General features: G+C 47.4%; 1 protein-coding gene and 1 non-coding gene across 5 annotated transcripts in view; one reads left to right on the top strand and one right to left on the bottom strand.

Moving 5' to 3' along the window:
• Window positions 1–20,859, bottom strand: part of SLC39A11 (solute carrier family 39 member 11) — a 321,667-nt gene that overhangs the window by 139,325 nt on the left and 161,483 nt on the right. The window lies entirely within an intron of this gene.
• LOC132004602 (U6 spliceosomal RNA) lies at window positions 13,785–13,887 on the top strand. The gene has a single exon (XR_009400562.1). It is a non-coding gene; the product is annotated as a U6 spliceosomal RNA (small nuclear RNA).

Raw genomic sequence — 20,859 nt, 5'->3', positions numbered from 1 at the left:
GCTTGTAACTCTCTGCTGGCCAAGAACCGGTTTGCTAAAACTGAACCACGGCGGAGATGCCTCATTTGCATTTTACAAATGCAAACGCAGGCCCACGCCTTTGAAGGTAAAACATGAAAATTCCCTTCATGGATCCATAGCTCCCCTCTCCCTTCCACTATCTGTTCAAAATGATTTAGGCTTCAAGTTCCCAGAGAGAGAGGTGTTGAAAATGGTAAGAAAATTTAATTCTTGGTTTTTGATGTTCTCGGAGAGGGGCAGGTCTTGGTGGTTTAAGGGAGAAAAAGGATGTTTGAGTGGGTCATTTTGACTCTTGGACGTTTTTTCCTCAAATGCCGTCTTTAGAACCCACTGGGCACTTGCCGTGGGACTCAGCTGTCAGGAAGTGGGAGGGTCTGAGTGCTGGAGGCTAGCGGTAGGGTACAGTCTCCCGCTCCATGCAAACTGGGCAGCAGAGGGGATGCTCGTGGTGCCTTTCCCCCGGGGAGAAGCTCCTTAGCCTCCCTGAGCCCTACCAGGCTATTCACCTGTAGGTCCTCCAAAAGCCCTTGGAAATGCCAGCATATATGCTGCTAATGCGAAGTCCTGGCAGAAAGCCAACAGCACGCCATTCATTTAAGTGTTGCCCATTTAATAAGTCTGATGGGCTTCAGTAGTCAAGGCAGGGCTGGCCAGCCATTCAACCCCCTCAACCACTGCAGTAACCCCCGAATGCAGTAACTCCCGCCAGTAACCCCACTCTGACTACAAAGATGTAAGTGCATATCAAAGCAACCTTGGAAACCCTGAAAATATACAGAAGCAAATTTAAATCGCACATAATCACATCACCTAAAAATACCTATATATCTGAGTTTGGTGTATTTCCTTCAATGCCTTTTTTGTACATTTTTCACTTAACGGAGATATCCTATTATACAGCCGTAGACTGCTTTCTGTTCTGGCTAAACATAACATAAGCATTTCCCCTCTGTGACTGGAAACTCTTAACAGGCATTTCAAGCAATACACATTATTATTTACATTCTCATACTATTGGGCATTTAGGCTATTTCTAATCGTATTTCTATAAATATCACTGCAAAACCTTTTACCTGTATAAACAATGAGAAATTTGAACAAAATTCCCAGAAGTTGAAGTGCTGATCAGAGGGCCGTGATACATTTGGCTAATTAGTTTCCAGAAAGGCCATGCCATTTCTACTCCTGTGAAGCAGAGTCTGCAAGTTCTCCTCCTGGCATTTCTTGGTCAGCATGGGTCTTTTGCCTTTAAAAATAAATGTACTCCTTTATGAAGGAAATGACATTTCCCTTAGTTTGTGTTTCTTTGGCTACAGGTGAGGTTGAACATTTTTCAAAGTTTCAGGAATATTTCTTTCCTCCTTTGTGCAAGGTCCTCTGTCTAAACGAGCCTTCTCTAATGATACACCATTAGCTAACTCCTCACCGCCATGGGTAATTTTCCAGTGATCCATGCTTGCCCACCAATGGCCAGTGAGAGCAGCAGGAATTCTCACACGCTGGATACATCTCACACAGATGTCTCCACCTGGCCAACTTGGGGCTCTAGCCTCCATTTTATTTATTTTTTTAAGACTTATTTATTTATTTGAGAGAGAGAGAGAGCGCACATGCAAGCATGAGCGGCCGGAGGGGCAGAGGGAGAGGGAGAGAGAGAATCCTCCAGCAGACTCTCCACTCGGCACAGAGCCTGACGTGGGCCTCAATCCCATGACCCTGAGGGTATGACCTGAGCCAAAAACAAGAGCTGGCTGCTTAACCAACTGAGCCACCCAGGCGCCCCTCTAGCCTCCATTTTAAAAGTTCCTCTTTGACATTCCTGAACATTCCTTAAGACAGCATAGTGCCTTAAAAAAAAAAAAGTGTGTTGGGGAGGGTCATCCGTTCTATATATGCCACTAGCTGGTATGGCCTGAAAGCTACTTTTCTCTCTCAATATCGAAACGCTACGTTTTTCAAAAGCAGGGTATGTGAGAGGTTCTCTTGCTTCTCTAGTCTTCTTTCCACGCAACAACCGGGGATTCTTGTAAGCAACACAACAGTCCTATAAACATTATATATATGGTGAGACGAATCTAGTGTGGACGGGATCCTTGCGAGGGCTTCCAGATTCAGCAAACTGCTCAGCTATACTGGAGTTTCAGATAAAATGAAACTTTCATTTTAGTAAGAGTATATCCCAAATATTGCCTGGTGTATACTTATACTAGAAAGTATTCTTCGCTTGGAATGAAAACTTAACTGGATACTTGTATTTTATCAGACAGTCCTACTTGTGCCCATTCAGGGTCTGAGTTCCAGGGTGGGAAGACTCTGCACTGAGTCACTGCACTACTCTGAAAGCGGCCACACACTCCGTTCTGCATGAAGGTACTGCATGGCTTGTGTATAAGCCGGAGCAGGAAAAGATGCCACTAGAGATGAAGGGAACTTCAATGGAAGATAATGGAGGCATTTATTAGGCCTAGCTACTAATCTTTGAGCAGAGAAGCACCTGGAGTTTCAGAAATAGGAGGCAAAACCTATTTACAATCTCTGTAACTAGAATAGATATCTCCATTCATCATTCTAAAGATCACCAGCCACACGGTTATCAGAGGGTCAGATGCTGCCCGGGTAAGGAGGCTGACTTGATTGCCTTGTCCTATCCGTCCATAGTTCCCAGGCACTGAAAGCAATCCACGCCTTACCCATGACGTTTGCAACTGGGCCAGCAACTGCTTAGTGACAACGCAGACCCAAACAGATCTGCATAACTGGTAAAAATGAAATATACATCAGAAGAAGAGATGGGTTCACTCTTAGCGAAAGATTTCTCATCCATTAAGCAGACTACCTCCTAAAACACTGCCTGTTCCAGATGTCTAACTAAGGTAACAATTTCTTTCTTTTTTTTTTTTAAAGATTTTATTTACTTATTTGACAGACAGATCACAAGTAGGCAGAGAGGCAGGCAGAGAGAGAGGAGGAAGCAGGCTCCCTGCTGAGCAGAGAGCCTGATGCGGGGCTCGATCCCAGGACCCTGAGATCATGACCTGAGCTGAAGGCAGAGGCTTTAACCCTCTGAGCCACCCAGGTGCCCCTAAGGTAATAATTTCTACTCTCGGGCAAGGGAGCCGAAACACCCAGTAAGACTGAAACGGCCACCTACCCGGTCAGCGCTTCTGCTGGGAAGGCACAGAGGACCAGTGAATCAACAGGAACTCCTTCCTGATGAATGGACTGGGGTCTAAGAATAAATCCCAGGTGGGCTCCAGAGCCGTGTCTCGCCCACGCTTAGTTCACCCTGCACTTGTGTGTTCAGCATAAATGCCCTATGGGAAAGGGGGTCATCAAAGGCTTCGGGGGAGCGCACCAGCAAAAGACATTTGCTGTCAAAAAGTCCCAGCCCATCAGAGAGAGAGAAAGGGCATCCTGCAGAACACCAGTGCTTAGAAGAGCTTCGCCAAGGACTCTCAGCCGACTCCAAAAAGATGGGAGCCGTGCACTTGACTTACGTGGTTGACGACGATCAGGTCAGGGAGGGGGCGTCCAGCAGAACAGCACCCACTTCATGGCTCCCGTCCAACAGCTAACATTAACTTTATAGTCTCTTGGCTTACTTTCCCCTTTGAGGTAATACTGTTCTGCCATCCCTTCTGGTTCTGAGAATAAAGATTAACAGCCTAGACCACTGTATCTCCTAGTGTGGAGTAAACACCATCCATTGCTGGGTCACAGTGAGAACTTACAAAACCCAGCTTCTGGAGCCCATGCTAGAGCTGCTGCGTTAGAACCTGTGGGAGAGGCGCCCAGGAACCTGCCCCTGCTGTCTGCCCTCCCCTCCCCTCACCCCCAGGGTAATTCTGATATAGAATGAATTTTGAAAATTAATGTTTGAGACCACAAAAGTACTACTTAATCCAGGTACTTCCTCAGTCTCTAAATTCGTGTCAGTCCAAATATTACCACCCAGTTAGAGATCTCGAGGTCATACACAGGGATATGCCTGATCCTTAGTTCTCTCTGGGCACCTAAGAAGACAGGACATTGCCAAACACACACTGGGGAAGGCAAAGCAATTTAAGACTAGAAGGTGAAAAGTCATTGCATTGTCTTGATAGAAACCATCACTTCCTTATCAAATGAAAATCCTTTTTTTTTTTTTTTTTAAGAGGATATGGACCATCATAAGGAAAGACAACCACCAGAAGAAGAAATGAGAGAAAAATCAATTCCCCAAAACCAAGGTATCCTCTCATCTTCCGTGGGTCTCTGCAGGGTTTCCGTCTACATAAACCCTCTCTCTATTTCTGCCTCCCAGTAGATCTCTTGTCCTTGGAGCCAGTGACCAGGAATCAAACCCGACACCAGCAGGGAGCAGCGTCAGCTGCTACAGCCAGAGAGGGCATGCATGGCCGGCGCTCTCACACAGCACCACCGTCTGCAAATGACTAGAGGAATCGAAATCTTCCTTTTGTCCCAGGCCACGTAACTTAAAGTAAAATGAGGTGCTGGAAAGGTTCAGGTGTAACTCAAACTGCAAAAACATTTCTCAGCTTGAGGAGATTTTCTGGCTTTTCAGGATACAACGGGTGAGCCTGGAACATAGGGGTAATCGCTGGAGACAACAAAGAAAGGAAAAGATAAGCACCAGTCTGAAGTTTTAGGGTTTGTTCTTTGTCTTTGTTACAAGAAGGACAGAGAGCTGAGACTTCACCTGGGTGCTGGGGAGAAGCAAAGTCCACGTCCACGTTCAGCAGGGACAGTCTATCGGGCACAGTGAAGGACAACAGAAGCCAAGTCAATCCCTGGCAGTGCGCTGGGGGCCTCGTGGAACACCACAGAACCCACCCTGGAACCCCGACAAAGCCAAAGGAGACCATGTCCAAAATGCCAGCATACACCCGCGTGGCAGCATCTCTGTCCTCCGTGCTGGACGCCAAATGCCCCTGACACTGAATGTGGGCCGCTCCTGCTGCAGTGACTTTGCTAGCAGGTGCATCCAACTGGCCAAGCCACGGTCAGCGCTAGCTCCAAGGGAGGCTGGAAGTCCAACTTCTATCCTGATAGCCAGGCTCTGTCTTCCACCAGGATGCCCGAGATGGGGGGAAGGGAGAGTCTCCAACATAGTCAAGGAGCTCAGAAGAGAAGCTGCTAGATGGGGAGAAGGAGGGAGAGAGGGAAGGAAGGAAGGAGTGGGGAAGACTACCATATGGGAGCTCTACGCCTGTTCTTGGACATCCATGTCTCTGACACGCTGGCCTTTATTAAGTTTGCACCAGGTTTCCTGCTTTCTTTAGAAAGCCACAATTAAGTGAATTAAACCATAACATAGCATTCTCAGGTCAGCTCTTTCTCCAATTTTATATATACAACCCTACACAGGTTTCAACCTCTACGAGTCTCAGCTTCTTCCAACTGCAAATGAGCAGACTTCAGGGCCCCTTCCAGATCCTCTGCTCTGCCACAACTGGCCTACTTGATCAGTCATCCAGAGTGAGGAGGAGAGAGAAGCTATTTCCATCACCGGTGTTCACTGAGCTCTGTTCCAGCTCAAGAAATTCCCCACGATGAGCTTCGGGGACAGCACGTTCCAACTGCTCATAAAGTAAGAACGTCCACCACACAGGGAGCAAATTCATTGCCCAGAGGAACTGATATCTCTCTGTGCCCTAAAATGAAAAGCATTATTTTCCCTCTGAATGTATTAAAATATTTTCTGACAATACAAGAACTCCCCATACGTTACAGGAAATACAGAATATATGGATAAGGGCAGAAGAAAACTTAAAAAAAAAAAAAGAGAGAGAGAGAGAGAGAGAAACCTTCACTATGCAGAGGGGACCACCTACAAAAAACTCCTGACAATCTTGTTTCTACTTCTACTGTATCTGTAGAGACGCGCACACACACACGTTAGGTGGACCATATGGTCCTGAAATGTGACTTCACACAGCAGTCAAGTGTGAACACAGTCCAGATCACACCGTAGTCTCCCATGTCAATGGCGCTCAACCAAATGTCCATGACCTGCCAGAGGTCAGGACGGGAACAATGCAGAAGTTTTAGCAGCCAAACCTATAATTTAGGTTATATTGAACCTAAGAATATAGACTCAAGATTTGTTTCTCATTAGAAGAAGAGATGCGTGGATTGTCCAAATCATTTCAGAGTCTGGCGCAACCAGTTACCTCCCATGGCTCCAGTGGGCTTTGGCATTAAGAGTAATAAAAGCAAGCTGGGAAGGAATTCCAAACGGGCACTTTACAATTGGCTAAATGTTGATTGAACTTATAAGGGCCAATATTTGTTGTTCTGAGACTTCTGTGATATAAATATTATTTTCAGGGTGGCTTCTAAGCCCTTCCTTCTTCGGGCTCAATGTGAATGCTGTATTAGAGAGAATATGTGTATGGTGGGGTAGAGGTGAGGGTAGGGGGTGGGGAGGAGGCTGGTGGGGGGATGAGGTGGGGTGGGGTGTGAGGGTAGGGGGTGGGGAGGAGGTGAGAATGGGGGTGAGGGTAGTGGGTGGAGAGGAGGCTGGTGGGGAAGGTTCTTCTGCAGCCTGATTTCCATGATACTTAGCCATTTTTCAGGGCATCACTTGTTTGCTGTCTGTGTGCAGGTCCACGACCTCTTGGGTCTGTGAGCACTGGGAGGGCGTGAGTACATCTGCTCATAGTTGTACCTCCAGTGCCAAGAATAGTGCCTGGCACAGAGAGGTACTTAAGTATTTGTGGAATGGAAAACGAAAGCCAACAGCGCTCTTTCCCAGGAAAGTGTCCACACACATCTACATAGACATTTTGTACATATTTTCAGAGAGTTTATGCTTTTATTTAAGGTTAAGACCCTCATTCTGCAGCATCCTACCCACTGACAGACCAACATTAATTGATCCAAATGCCTATTTTATAGCCATACTTCTTGAGGGTCAACTAACTTTTTTGGTAAAAGTCCAGATAATAAATATTTTGGACTTTGTGGGTCGTACCGTCTTTCTGGAAAACTACTCAGGTCTGTCGTTGTAGCACCAAAGGGGGCCAGAGTCAACACGGAAATGAGTTTGTGTGTCTGTGTTCCAACAAAACTCCTTTTACAAAAACTGGTAGCAGCCCACATCGGGCCTACAGGCCGTCCTCTGCCAGCTCCTGATAGAGACTATTCAAAGCAGGATTTTAAAGATTTCTTTAAGATTCGTATCTCTTGGTCCTTGGTGACCCTCATGAGAATTATTCCAAAGCCTTTCTGTTCCTCAAGGAAGTTAATTACCTGGGTCCACCCAGCAGCCGGTGTGGATAATCCAGCTCCATGTGAGTCACCACGGATGTCACTGGTCAGTTTGACTAACGGAAGAAGGGTCTAGAGAGTGGCCACCATGACAGAATGCTGTGTTCTAAGGAAAAGACACCCTTGTGGTGCCTAGGCCATGGTTTGCTTGACATCGCTAAGGGCTGTCTATCCTCTCCCCCAATACTCCGAGCTTTGTGGGGCCCATCCAAACTGGCCAGGGCTTGGTAAACCAAGGGACAAGCCCGAGACCAGCACACCTGCATTTCTAGGAAACAGTGTGCAATGAGTGGAACCAGACAAACCTCACTGTGAACGTTTTCTGGCTTATTAGTAGAGGTGCCCACGAACAGAACACCTCATCCCTACCAGGGGACAAAGAAAACAAAGAGGAGGGAGGAGCAGTTCCAGGAACGGTAGAGAACCACCTAAAAAAAGGATAATCTAACCCTCAAAGGCTTATGTAATCACCGACCCCACCATGACACACGGCCGCCCCAGATGACCCCAGGACTTTGCCTCATGACCTCCTCTCCTTCCCCAATTCAAGTTCAACTGTCACTAAGTGCCTATTCTGCAACTTGCAAGAACTTACATGTGTAGCCACATGGAGAACTTATCTTTAACCCTAGAAGCAACCCTATGAGATAGGTTCTTTCAAATCCTATGTTACAGGTACAGAATAGGTTAGCTCGGTGATCTACCCCAACATTCTCCCTTTCCACTAGCCACTATTCCGGGCTCTGCCTTCTTCATAGAACTGACCCTTCTACCCTGTGCTGGGTGGGGTATAGAACGCTTCTTTCCCACTCCTGTTTCCCTGAGGAGGGACTTTCCCCTAAATACTCCTAGTCTTTTGTCCTACCCTTCACACCTTCCTGTGGAGACACAGTGAATTTCTTGCGAGATGAATACATCCACCCAGCCTCACCCCCTTGCCCTGAGTGCCACAGTGCCCCACTTCTGGTCTAGGCCTCCATGCAACATGGTGCACAGGGTCCCCTAGTAGGTCTGCAAGCTGGTGGGCAAATCGGCCCAATTCTGTAGGCCACCATCACAAACCCCACTCTGATGCATATCAAAGCCACTGCCTCTAACCCAATCTTCGCTGGCAATGAGGGTAGAATTTTTATTGCCCTCTGGCTCCCTTGCATCTGAAAGTGGATACAGAGTTCAGCCGGCAAAGACCAGGCTGGGTTCAGCACGAGGCCTCTCCAAACCCAGCTGCTGACTGTAAGCCTGATCTAGTCTGTGGGACAAGGTGGTCAGCTCAGCGGCTGACCCGTGTGACTCAAGCCCGCCCACTGGAGTCCTTGGGCTATGGACATTGTGCCATGGACACTGGCCCATGGGCTGAAGCCCAGTCACGCGAGGAAACACACCCACTGGAGAGGCCACCTCAATGGTGTGACCTCGCTGCTCAGAGCCCGAGGCCTGTTGCTGCTGGCCCCCCTAACCCAACTCTGAGAGCTTTCAGGATCTCTCCCCAAGTTGATCTGACTCCAGCTGGTTGAGCTGATTCCTGTCACCAGAAGCCAAAAAAAAATGGTCTGACTAAAACAGGAAGCCTTCAGCTGGCGAGTGACCCAGAGGATGACCCCGCTGGCAAGTAGCGGGACAGACAGTCCAACCCTGAGCTCCTGACTGTGTGTTTGCGGCTGGTTCCACCCGTCCCTCTGGTACCTGCTGTCTCCTCCGGCAGAGCCTCCACCTCCCCAAGATGCCCAAGGCCCCTCAGCCTACTAACTCTCCAAAGCATCTGGGGCACGAAAGCTCCTTCTACCACACAGCTGCCGCAGGACCCTCTGACCACCACGCCCGCTGTGGCTTGGGGTTCCCTGTGCTCACTCCCAAGCGAGGACAGGGAGAGGCTTTAGGGAGGTGACACCTGCTCCAGGAGCCCTGCTGCCGGAAAGGTCTCCTGAAAGGACCGGAATGATACTTCTGAACACAGGTCTCAAGTGGCAATCATCTGAAAATTTTTTAAAAACCCAGATTCCCAGCTTCGGCCATAGACCCAGCGGGTCCACACCGCTCGGGAGGAGGCTACCAGTGGGCATCTCTGAAGGCCCCCGGGTGGGGGCAGATGCAGCCCCCAGGGTCCCTGGGGACCAGCATGAGAACCACTGGGTCACTTAACATCCTTGCCTTTCCCCAGCATTAGGCTTGGGAACGCCTACTTCATCAGCCCTGCTGCTGCCAGGTCCCCTTCTGAGACCACCCTCCCCACAGTGCTCTGGACACCCTCCATTCTTCAGGCTCCTTGTATCTTCCTAGCCTTGCTTATCGCCAGTCTCTGCCAGCACCCTGCGATTCCAAAGCCACGGGCCAGCTGCAGGGGACTTAGCTCTGTAAACTTCGCCCCGTGCTGCCCAACAGAACAGATACTTGAAGGCCAAGAGGGCTCGAACTTGGCCTGCCAGCTCAGACGGAGGTCCACCTTCTCACCCAGTGCTTGCTGCCCGTGCAAATCCCCAGTTGCCCACGTGGTCTTCTGGCCATGAGTTCTGAATATGTTAACCACTCAGCCCCTGAAAGCAGCCAGTCTTCTCAGCCCAGGTCTTTGGCCTCCCACATTTCAACCCAGTGCAAAAGCCTAGCCAGAGATGAGCAGGTTCGGGAAGGGAAGAGCCCGGAGAAGCTGAGGAGGCCAGTGTGCACCAGTAAGCACACTGCCCTCCATGCCTTCCTCTCCTTGGCCTCAAGAAAGCCCCCCCTCGCCAAGACTGAAGCCTTCCAGACGCTGATCAGGTTCATGGAAAGCCACGTGAAGGACAGCAAAGGTTAATCCGGAGGTGGGACCGTGGATGGGTTGTGTCTCAGTGGACGAGCTTACGGACCAAGAAGATGTCCCAGCAAATGAAAGGTGGGAGCCAATGGTACAGCACCCCCCAGGGATCAGCACAGTCAGTCTCTTTTCTGGGGGACAGGATGCTCTGGTGACAAAGTATATTTGGCCACAGAACCTGCAGTGGGTAGGAGCACCTGTATTCTTACACAAAGAGAAAAGCCTCTGTGGTTGCTGCAGCCTACAGACCAGAAAAGAGAAGCCCCGTCAAGGGCAGTCATAGGTTGGGTGGGCTGATTTCCAGTCGGCCTGGGCTGAGAAATAAAGAGCGATTAGCACATCAGGGAGATGTGAATAATTTACACATCACGGAAATGCGGCTACATGCTTGCCTCTGAAAGTTTGTTTTCTTAATTAGCTCACTACTTCCCCCAGCAGTATCCTCAGGCTATTAATCTGTTCCCGAAACGTTTCAGATAGAGTACAAAGGTAAACTTCAGCAAAGCCCCCTATCATTAAGAAAAAGACAGCTCTAGGGACATCTGGGTGGCTCCGTGGGTTAGGGGTCTGCCTTAGCTTAGGTTGTGATCTCAGGGTCCTGGGATCAAGTCCCCGCATCAGACTCCTTGCTCAGCGGGGAACCTGCTTCTCCGTCTCCCTCCCCATGCTCATGCTCTCTCTCTCTCTCTCTCTCTCACTAGATCTCTCTCGCTCTCACTCACTTTCTCTCAAATAAATAATAAATAAAATCGTAAAAAAATAAAACCAAACAGCTCTACAAGAACGGGGATCAAACTAATATAGAAAAAACACTCTCCCAGACTCATGGGAGCTCCCCACAAAAAAAGAACACAAGTCACATTGTACTTGGGTAAACTTTACCCAAGGTTTGGCTCGCGGGTGGCGGGGAGGACTACAAAGAGGAAAATCTGGTGGCACGGCCAGAGGAACACATGGCAAACACATCTGGCAGCCCAGGAACCAGTCCCCTACCATCACCACTGCCTCCCAATTCGCCAGAGGACTAACAGTGACTGCGACATGGAAGCCCCGCTTCCCTCACCAGAATTAAAGGAGAGGAAAGCCACAGCAGGTGTGAGTCCCAGAAGGTTTCCTTTTATTCACCTTTTTTGGCACGTGCATGCTGTGTGTGCATGTGTGTGTGCGAGAGAGCGGGGGGGGGGGGGGGGGATATGCACGTGTGCCCACATGCAGATCATCATGAGTTTATTTGATTTGAGGCGGCCTGGCAGTTTCTCCCGATCCTCTCTTGGGGACGGTGAATCAGAGATGGACGGACGGTGTAGGCAGGCAGGAGCAAGGACATAAAGGATTGTGGTGGGGCGGGGATGAGAGTGGGCACGGCCCCCCACGGCTGGCATGCATCCAGCACAAGCCGTATTTTAGTGGTTCCCACGATGAACTTGTATTGCATTTATAAAAATATAAAAAGAAAGGCTAATGGCGTTGCTCGGTACACGTAATCCGTTCTTAACTTAAACCCGAAAGGGCAGGAGGCCATGGTGTGGGAGAAAAAAGTTGGACCATCCTAGGATTTGGTGCAGATTTTTCAAATACCTTCAGATCCCCATATTCCAGGTTTGTGGAACCGAGCCGAGCCTTGGCTGTACAGGGAGTGCTTTTTAAGATTCAGTAATGTTGACATTTTCAACTTTCACAAAGGGTCACCAGCTGCTAAAGATAACAGAGACCTTCCATCAATACGAGGAGCGGGCTGGTGCCCTTTAAGTTCGTCTATGCTGCTTTGGAATACAAAATAACTTCCTCTCTCCTGTTTTTTTTTTCCTTTCCTTTTCCTTCTTTCTTGTTTTGAATAGCAGATTTATTCATCTAATGTAATTTACGTAGACTAACATTAATACCTCTTTGCACTTCCTAAAAAAATGGTACTACCAGAGAGATGGAGATAAAGTAGGCAGCTAGCATCTCTAAAGTGTGCTAGATGATTGCTTACTATCAATCCATAGACAGACGGATAGATAGACTGACAAACTATACATGTATACACACGTGAATACATACACACATGACCCGTGTTCTACATGGATCATATATTCAATCCTATTTCATTAAGTCGTCATATTTCCATTTTTTAATTTAATGTCTTTAAAAACTATATAATTTATAGAAAGCCACCTTGGAAATGAAAACATAATGGTTTGGTCAAGTAGCCTCCAACAGTTAATTGTTAGGAATAACGAACACCATTCTTTACCCCCTAGATTTGCCATAAACATAAGTAAGAAGTGCAATGATCAGGAGGAAAATTGGTTTCTGGAAACCAATGCAGCTTCCAGGAAGGAGACACATCTCTTTCTCTACTTTTTTTTTTTTTTTTTAAAGATTTATTTATTTATTTGAGAGAGAGAAAGAATGAACAGGAGGGGCAGAGGGGGAGGGAGAGAGAATCCCAAGCAGACTGCACACTGAACCCAACTCCAGTCTCGAAATCACCACCTGAGCTGAAACCAAGAGTTGGACGCTTAAAAGACAGTGTCATGCAGGCGCCCCTCGACCATTTGTGGTTAAGATTTGAAGAGGACCACGTCTTCAGAGGGGGGCTGTCTTTGTGTAAGGACCCCGGGGGGCAGAGGGCACTATACCCAGATGCCCAGCTGTCTTGGACCCCAGCGCGGGAAGCCTATTTCTTGAGCCCTCTGCCTTCTGAGGCAGAAGAGCTGGGTCAGACGGGATAAGACGGACAGGTAAAGCTATCTGTACTGACATGAGGTCGCCTGGAGCTAAAAAAGGAAAGAAAAAACCACAAAAGCAAAACAGCTCTCCCCAGTTCTGAGAGAGCAGAGATGAAAACCCGGGGAAGTCCCATGGGCAGGGGGAGGGGCTCCCCTGTAAGACCAGCGCTGCTGCCCTCACATTCAAGGGCAACCCCGTTTGGTGAAATGGTAAGATTAAACGGAGCAGAGCAGAAACGTCTGCCGGGCTGTTCCTACTCCGACAGCGACAAGGGACACCGAAGAATGGCGTGGTCTCGAGGTGGGTGACAACTACCAGCCAGGAGAGGGTTTGGGGAAAGGGAGACCCGCGGCTGGTGGATGCTTCCGCTCAAAGCAGAAATGCTTTCATGGGGCACCTGGGTGGTTCAGTGGGTTAAGCCGCTGCCTTCGGCTCAGGTCATGATCTCGGGGTCCCGGGATCAAGTCCCGCATCAGGCTCTCTGCTCGGCGGGGAGCCTGCTTCCTCCTCTCTCTCTGCCTGCCTCTCTGCCTACTTGTGATCTCTGTCTGCCAAATAAATAAAATCTTAAAAAAAAAAAAAAGAAATGCTTTCATGAAAATGAAGGCTTCAGAAGGACAGACTCTGCAAGCGATGCCCAGATTACGATGGGCCACGAATGTAAAAAAGAGGACCAACAGGAAAGACAGCTGGAGGTGCCGCCAGTTGTTTCAACCTACATGGGAGCTCTTACTACACGGGCAGGGGCGGGGCTGAAGCCGTGTGTGCGCATGCGCGTGTGCATACATGCGCGCATGCGTGTGTGAGCGAATGAGCACGCGAGCGAATGCGCACGCGTGGGCATGTGTTGGGGGCTGTCCGGAAGCAGCCAGATGGTAAGAAGACCCTAAATGAGCCGCAGTCAAGTGTTCAGTTTTCCACAGTGGTTCTCAAACTTGAGCATGCAAAAACACATATGTACACACATACATGAGCAGACAAGTAAATCTCATTTCAGTAGTGCATATCCTAAAACTGGAAAGATACCAAGAAAATTAGACCAGCCCCTGTCCAAAGAGGACACCCCCGTTAAGGGAGCATTCCATATTTTTCCAAGAGGGAGTTACTGATCTATGGGCATAACCTTTTCATAAAGCAAGATGCATAAGCTGTAGGGACCTGCTGGACAACATCGTACCAAAGCCAACGATAATGGATTATATGCTTTGAAATTTAAGCAGGTGGATCTCAGGTTATAATAACATTTTAAAAAGATGTGTCACCCACATAGCTTGTACAAAAATCATATTAAATTTTTTTTTTTCTGGGGGCGCCTGGGTGGCTCAGTGCGTTAAAGCCTCTGCCTTCAGCTCAGGTCATGATCCCAGGGTGCTGGGATCAAGCCCGGAATCACATTGGGCTCTCTGCTCAGCAGGGAGCCTGCTTCTGCATCTCTCTGCCTGCCTCTCTACCGACTTGTGCTCTCTGTCAAATAAACAAAATCTTAAAAAAAAAAATTTTTTTTTCTGAAGTGCAGTTCCTTGAAACTTATGGGAGAAGCTGAGCCAGGCTCAGGAGTCAGCAAGTGTAACAGGCGTGCTAGGGAACACAATTTAGAAGAGAAAGATGGAGCCAGAAAAACACAATGGAAAACCACTGAGCATGGACTCCCAAGTTTGTTATGTTCAGCTCAGATCTCCTGGCAAGTGTTTACTAGCAATCTTCACTGGGGTTCTTATCCTGTTCCCCACCTTGCACCAAAGGGAACACGTCCCCTTATGCCCAAAGCATGTCCTCCTCTCACACTTTCTATCAGAATGACAGACTCCATAATTTTGCTCACTCACCAAACCGAAAACATGGGAACAAGCGTCATTGCGGAAAGCCTGTGGAAATGCACTTTGAAAAACCTTGTTCTAGGAGGACCCAACCAAAGGAAACCCACAGACGGACACTGGGCGAGTGAGTGCCAAAGGGAAGTGACATAGAGGTGTGTCTGTGCGTGGGATAACCTGCTCTGCCTTTGCTCATAACATTCCTGAATCCAGTCCAAAGCATATGAACGGGAGCAGAACATCTGACCAAGACAGAGCTGCCTGACACATCTCAAAATTATAAATCACCCGAAGTGGCAGGTTCTCACCTCCCTGCCAAAATCTGTCCCACTTTATGCCGCTGCAGCCCTGAGTCTGTAGAGAAGTCAGGTCTGGGCTCAGCCAAAATACAGGATAGCTCTTGCCAAGGGGAGGTGGCAGGGGTGGACCTTCCAGAGAGCAGGGTGCCTACCACCATGGCAACTCAAGGCAGACCAAGGATGGGGAAGAAGGTGCTCTACTAATTGAAACCTGGGCAACATTTTAGCATCAGCCCCAAGGAAGTTAATGCTTAGCTGGATTTGCTTTTGTCCTCTGTCCCCTCTTTTTTTTTCATGTCACCAAGTGACTTTAAACCATTCCCTTCTTCCCAAAAAGAAAATCCCATGCAAAGATAACACTTCTGATAAACCACTGAGCAGAATCTCCCTCCCTTACACCATACTCAAGCAGAGCCTAAGATCCCAGTTCTCTCTGTGAATAGCCTCTCCATCCCAAAGGAAGTGGCTTACCAAAGAGTTTTAGGCATGCACTGGCTTCACCATCGTCCTGTCCCTGAGGCATGGGGACAAATATTCTCACGCTGCAGTATGACCGAGAATCACCTGGGGGAACTTCACCTGTCCTTCCCAAGAGAGGTGATTCAGGCAAATCAGGAGCAGAGCACAAGCATCTGCATTTTTTTTTTCTCTAACACCCAAGGAATCCCAATGGTAACACATCAAGATCCACCCTTGAGAAGTGTGGGTCACCAATCTAGGCTTCTCCCATAGAACTGTCCTTTATGGGGCAGGCGGAGCTCAGTTACAGTGGCCCACCAAACTAGCCATGGGTTGTGAAAGGGTTAACAGATCTCCCACCCTTCCAGCCCCACTCCTGCAATGCCAGATTCCGTACCACGTGGTTCTGAATATGATGGAAAACACCTCCAATCACAAGGTGGCACGAGAAAGCGAACGTGCTCCTAACCCAAAATAGTTATAAATGTACCCACCACCTACAAAACCAGTCCCCGCTGAAAAACTCCCTCCCTGCCAAACAGCCTAACAGAAGTCCTAACCTGCTGCTCGTGTCAGTCCTGTTGAAGGCAAACACTTGTTTGTATTTTCATTTTATTGCCAAAGTTGTGGAAAGGTCAAGTCACAAGTTGTGGAAGAGATACAAGTCCGTGATCTCCGCGACACTGAAGGGGCTCAGCCTGTTTTACGGGGCAGAGGTTGGTGAAGGACAGATGACAGACACTGGCACAATTGTGCAAATTTCTCCTGGAGATACATCTGTTTCCAGCAAGACTAGAGATTAAGATAAAACCAAAATCTCCCTTCTACCATGGCCTCAAAATGACAGATGAAATGAACAAAAGGATTTTAAAAGCACATCGGCGCTTGCAGCAAAGAAAGGGGATCATTAATGATAAGGAAGCTATAAACTGGAACTCAAACACCAAAACCAGTTCAGATGCTGCAGAGGGATTAAGGAGACCCCGTGGATGGGTTCTGGGTGTGACTGTTCACAGGGGGCAAAGAGGAGGCCCTTGGGCCACACGAGCCAGGAGGTGAAATTCTATAAATACAAAAGTCATAAAATTCTGCCCCTATATGGAGGGGTGGGGACTAGAAGAAAACATCCATTCAGCTGCACAGAGAGACAAAAAGGATGATGACATGCTTCTGCCTGGTTTCTGGAGGGGGAAAAAATGTTTGAAGCCCACAAAAACTATGGGCTTTTACCTCAAACAGTTCAGAGTGCTGAGTTTCTAATTTCTGCGTGGGCTGGGAAAACCCCAACCTGGACAGGACTGTAACCATCAATTCCAAGCTAACATTGCTATAAAGGGGTCTTATGGAAGTAAATGCAAAGCCACACAGAAGGGCCTTCTCAAGATCCAGGGCCCTGGGAATCCTCTGAGGAAAAACGTATGCCCCACTAGAGAAGTACTGATCTAAAACGTGACAAAGCCCAGGAGAAAACAACACACCACAAATAGAGTCTGTGAACACACAAAGAAGAAGAAACATGGCTTTCTATAAGAGATATACGGTTGAAAATATAAGATATATCTAACCTGATTAAAAACATAAAAGAAGGGGCACCTGGGTGGCTCAGTGGGTTAAGCCTCTGCCTTCAGCTCAGGTCATGATCTCAGGGTCCTGGGATCGAGCCCCGCATCGGGCTCTTTGCTCAGCAGTGAGCCTGCTTCCTCCTCTCTCTCTGCCTGCCTCTCTGCCTACTTGTCAAATAAATAAATAAATAAAATCTTAAAAAAAAATAAAAGAAGAAATCAAAACCATAAGAACCAGTTGTAACAAAGGAAAAGCAGACATAGTAAAAAAAGAACCCACTAGGACAACACAGAAATAAAAACTGTAGTCCTGGGGCACCTGGGTGACTCACTCGTTAAGTGTCTGCCTTTGGTTCAGGCCATGATCCCAGGGTCCTGGGATCAAGCTCTGTGTCAGGCTCCCTCCTCAGCGGGAAACCTGCTTCTCCCTCTCCCACTTCCCCTGTTTATATTCCCTCTCTTGCTGTCTGTCTGTCAAACGAACAAATAAAATCTTAAAAAAAATAAAAAACAAAAACTGTAGTCCTTGCAATTAAAAACTTAACAGACAAGGGGTGCCTGGGTGGCTTACTCCTTTGGGAATCTGACTCTTGCTTTCAGCTCAAGTCATGATCTAGGGGTCATGGGATTGAGCCCCACGTCAGGTTCCGCACTCATCATGGAATCTCTGTGGGATTCTCTCTCACCTTCTCCTTCTGCCCCTCACCCTGCTCATGCTCTAAGTAAATAAATAAATATCAAATCTGAAAAAAAATGCACAGAGAAGAGCCACAGGGAGACAGGTGGGAGCTAAGTAAGAGCATGGAATAAACACCATGAAGGGTTGCCCAAGGAAATAAATAATGAAGGAAAAGATCAGTTTGAAGTGACAATTGTTAAAAAGTTTCCAGGAAGAATAAGAATAATAATAGTAATAGTAATAATGCGTATTCAGCTTAGAAGGGCACTCCAAGACTTACACAGAACAACATGTGCACGCAAGCACACGCAAAACCACATCCTATTGAAACCGAGAAACAGCACAGACACATGAAAAAGACGGATACACAATGGAAAGAAAGACAGAAAATGCAAATGAGGTCACTGCTGGGTACAATTTTATAATGCTCCCCGAGAACACATCATGCAACACAACTCTTTGTCTGACGGATGCGGTCTAAGAGCAAGGATATGGAATGATGTTGCCAACGTGACGAAGGAAATTTAAATTTCTGTCAGCCGAGGCATTTAGATGCAACTCAGGTTTTCCTTCAAGGCTCAGAGCAAAATAGAGATATTTTTAGATGAGAGATTTTTATCCCTATGGATCCTAAGTGAGGAAGTATTAAAGTAAGAAAGACAGCAGAGAGGAGGGCATCGCAAGGACTGACGGTGAGGAAAGAAATCAGCAGAAGTGCTGGAAAATACAAGCAAGCACTGATCATATAAAACAGTAACAGTCACTGATAGGCGGGATAGCATTAAAATTAAAAACGGGCTCTGCTGAAAGCAACGTCAAGAATGAGAACACAAGCCACAGACTGGGAGAAAATCTTTGCAAAAGACACATCTGATACAGGACAGTTACCCAAGATCTACGAGGAATTCTCAAAACTCAACAGTAAGGAAACAAGCTACCTAGTTAAAACATGGGCCAAGGCCTCAAAGGGCAACTCACAAAAGATTTCGGGTAGCACAGAAGTGGATGAAAAGATGCTCCCTGTGGTATGTCATCGGGGAAATGCAAATGAAAATAGCGATGAGATACGGGTCCACACCTATCAGAATGGCCAAAGTCCAAAACATTGACCCCACCACATGCTGGTGAGGACACGGCACAGCAGGGAGCTCATTTGTGGCGGTGGGAATGCAAAATGGCGTGGCCACCTTGGGCCAGTTTGGCAGTTTCTCACTAAACGAGACACACTTTGACCAGATAAGCCAGCAACCACGCTCCTTGGTGTTTACCCAGAGGAGCTGAGAACTCACATTTGCGTAAAAACCTGTACAAGGATGTTCATGGCAGCTTTATTCATAATTGCTCAAGCCTGGAAGCAACCAAGATGGCCTTGAGTCGGTGGTGAATGGATAGACATCCAGATGTCAGTCCATCCAGACGATGGAATATTATTCAACCCTGAAAAGAAATGAGCTATGGAGCCACGAAAAGACATGAGTGAACCTTAAATGCAGATTACTTAGTGAAAGAAGCCAATAATGAAAGGACCATCTGTGAACACAGACCGTTTGTGTTCAACCGCATGACGTTCCAGAAAAGGCGAAAATATGGAGACAGTCCAGAGATGAGTGGTTGTCGGGGGGACGGGGAGGGAGGGCTGAGCAGGTGGAGCACAGAAGATTTTTAGGGCAGTGAAATTACTCCGCATGATACTATAACGGTTGATACATGTCATTATACACGTGTCTAAAACCAAAGAAGGTGCAGGGCCAAGAGGGAACCCTCGTGCAAACTGTGGACTCTGGGTGGTAATGATGTGTCCCTCTAAGGCTCTTCAGATGGAACAGACGTACCTCTTTGGTGGGGGGTGTTGGTCATGGTGCTGTGCATGAGTGAGGACAGTGAATACACCAGAATCTCCGAACCGTCAGTTCAGTTTTGCTGTGACCCCAACATCGCTCTAAAAAACAGTGCATAAAGTTTTTCTCTTTTTTAAATATATAATAATAATAAGGGGTGCCTGGGTGGCTCAGTCAGTTGGGCATCTGACTCTTGGCTTCAGCTCAGGTCATGATCTCATGGGTCATGAAACTGAGCCCCGCATTGGGTTCCATGCTGAGCGGGAAGTTTGCTTGAGATTCTCCCTCTGCCCCTCTCCCTGCATGCTCTCTCTCTCTCTCAAATAAATAAATAAATAAATTTTTAAAAATACAACAACAACAATACTAGTAGCTAATTTGGAGGTATCAAAAAAATGCAGAACTAAAACATTAGAAAAATAATAATACGGAGGATGCCAGGGTGAACCAACTTAAAGCAATCCCGGGTCCTGAAAGATTGCTAAGGAAAAGGGGAGAGATACTCATTAATTCTGGACATCCTTAAGTCTACTATGCATGTTAAAACACTAAAGGTAGCCTCGAAAGAGAACCTGAATTTAAAACTCCCAAACGAGTAAAGGGTGAGGAACAAAGGAGGAAATCATGTAGCGAAGTCAATAAACCCAATAAAGTATAAAAGACGGGAGAAGATACTTGGTAAATATAAAGAACAATATAAAAAATGGAGAAGTACTGCCGATCTTGGATGAGGCCTTCCCAACATCCCCAGCATGTGTCCCAAAGTGCACGGCTCCCGGGGTGCTGAGAAAGGGCAGACACACACGGACACACGTGCACATTAAAGGCAAGATGGTATTAGTGGTAAAAACTCTTGAAGGGAACCAGAAGATCCATTCCAAAACATACCCTTTGGGATGAGGATTACTTTGCGCCACTGAGAACCAGCAGAGGCAGGAAGAACTCCCTGCCTTCTCCCGCTCTGCCTAAAACAGGGGATATATCATCCTGCATAATGGTGCCTCCCATCCCCGTCCCAGAAAAGGAACACCAGCGATGACAGCAGTCTGTATAACAAAATTTATAGAATAAGCCTTCTTTCCCATTAGTTTCCCCTAGATATTTTCTTCCTACAATGTATGGCCCCTAAAAGCTCAGATCTGTTTTTCCTTTATCTAGTCATTTTTTTTCCACAATGAATTACCCTGTGTCAAAATGGTATATTAGCTCTCAATCCTAAACGCTGCTAGGGGATTTCGTGTCTTTTCTATGCAGCCCTGGTGCACGTAAAATTAAAACTAAAATCTGTATGCTTTTCTGCTGTTAGCCTGTCTTTGTAAGTTTGATTCACAGCTCGCAGGCACTGAACGTAAGAGAGTAGAGGTAAAGATTTTTCCCTCCCTCTACACTATTCAATTATCAAAGAATAAAAA

The sequence above is a fragment of the Mustela nigripes genome, chromosome 16 (assembly GCF_022355385.1).
Source record: "Mustela nigripes isolate SB6536 chromosome 16, MUSNIG.SB6536, whole genome shotgun sequence".
Classification (NCBI taxonomy): domain Eukaryota; kingdom Metazoa; phylum Chordata; class Mammalia; order Carnivora; family Mustelidae; genus Mustela; species Mustela nigripes.
This window is presented reverse-complemented; position numbering and strand designations above follow the sequence as displayed.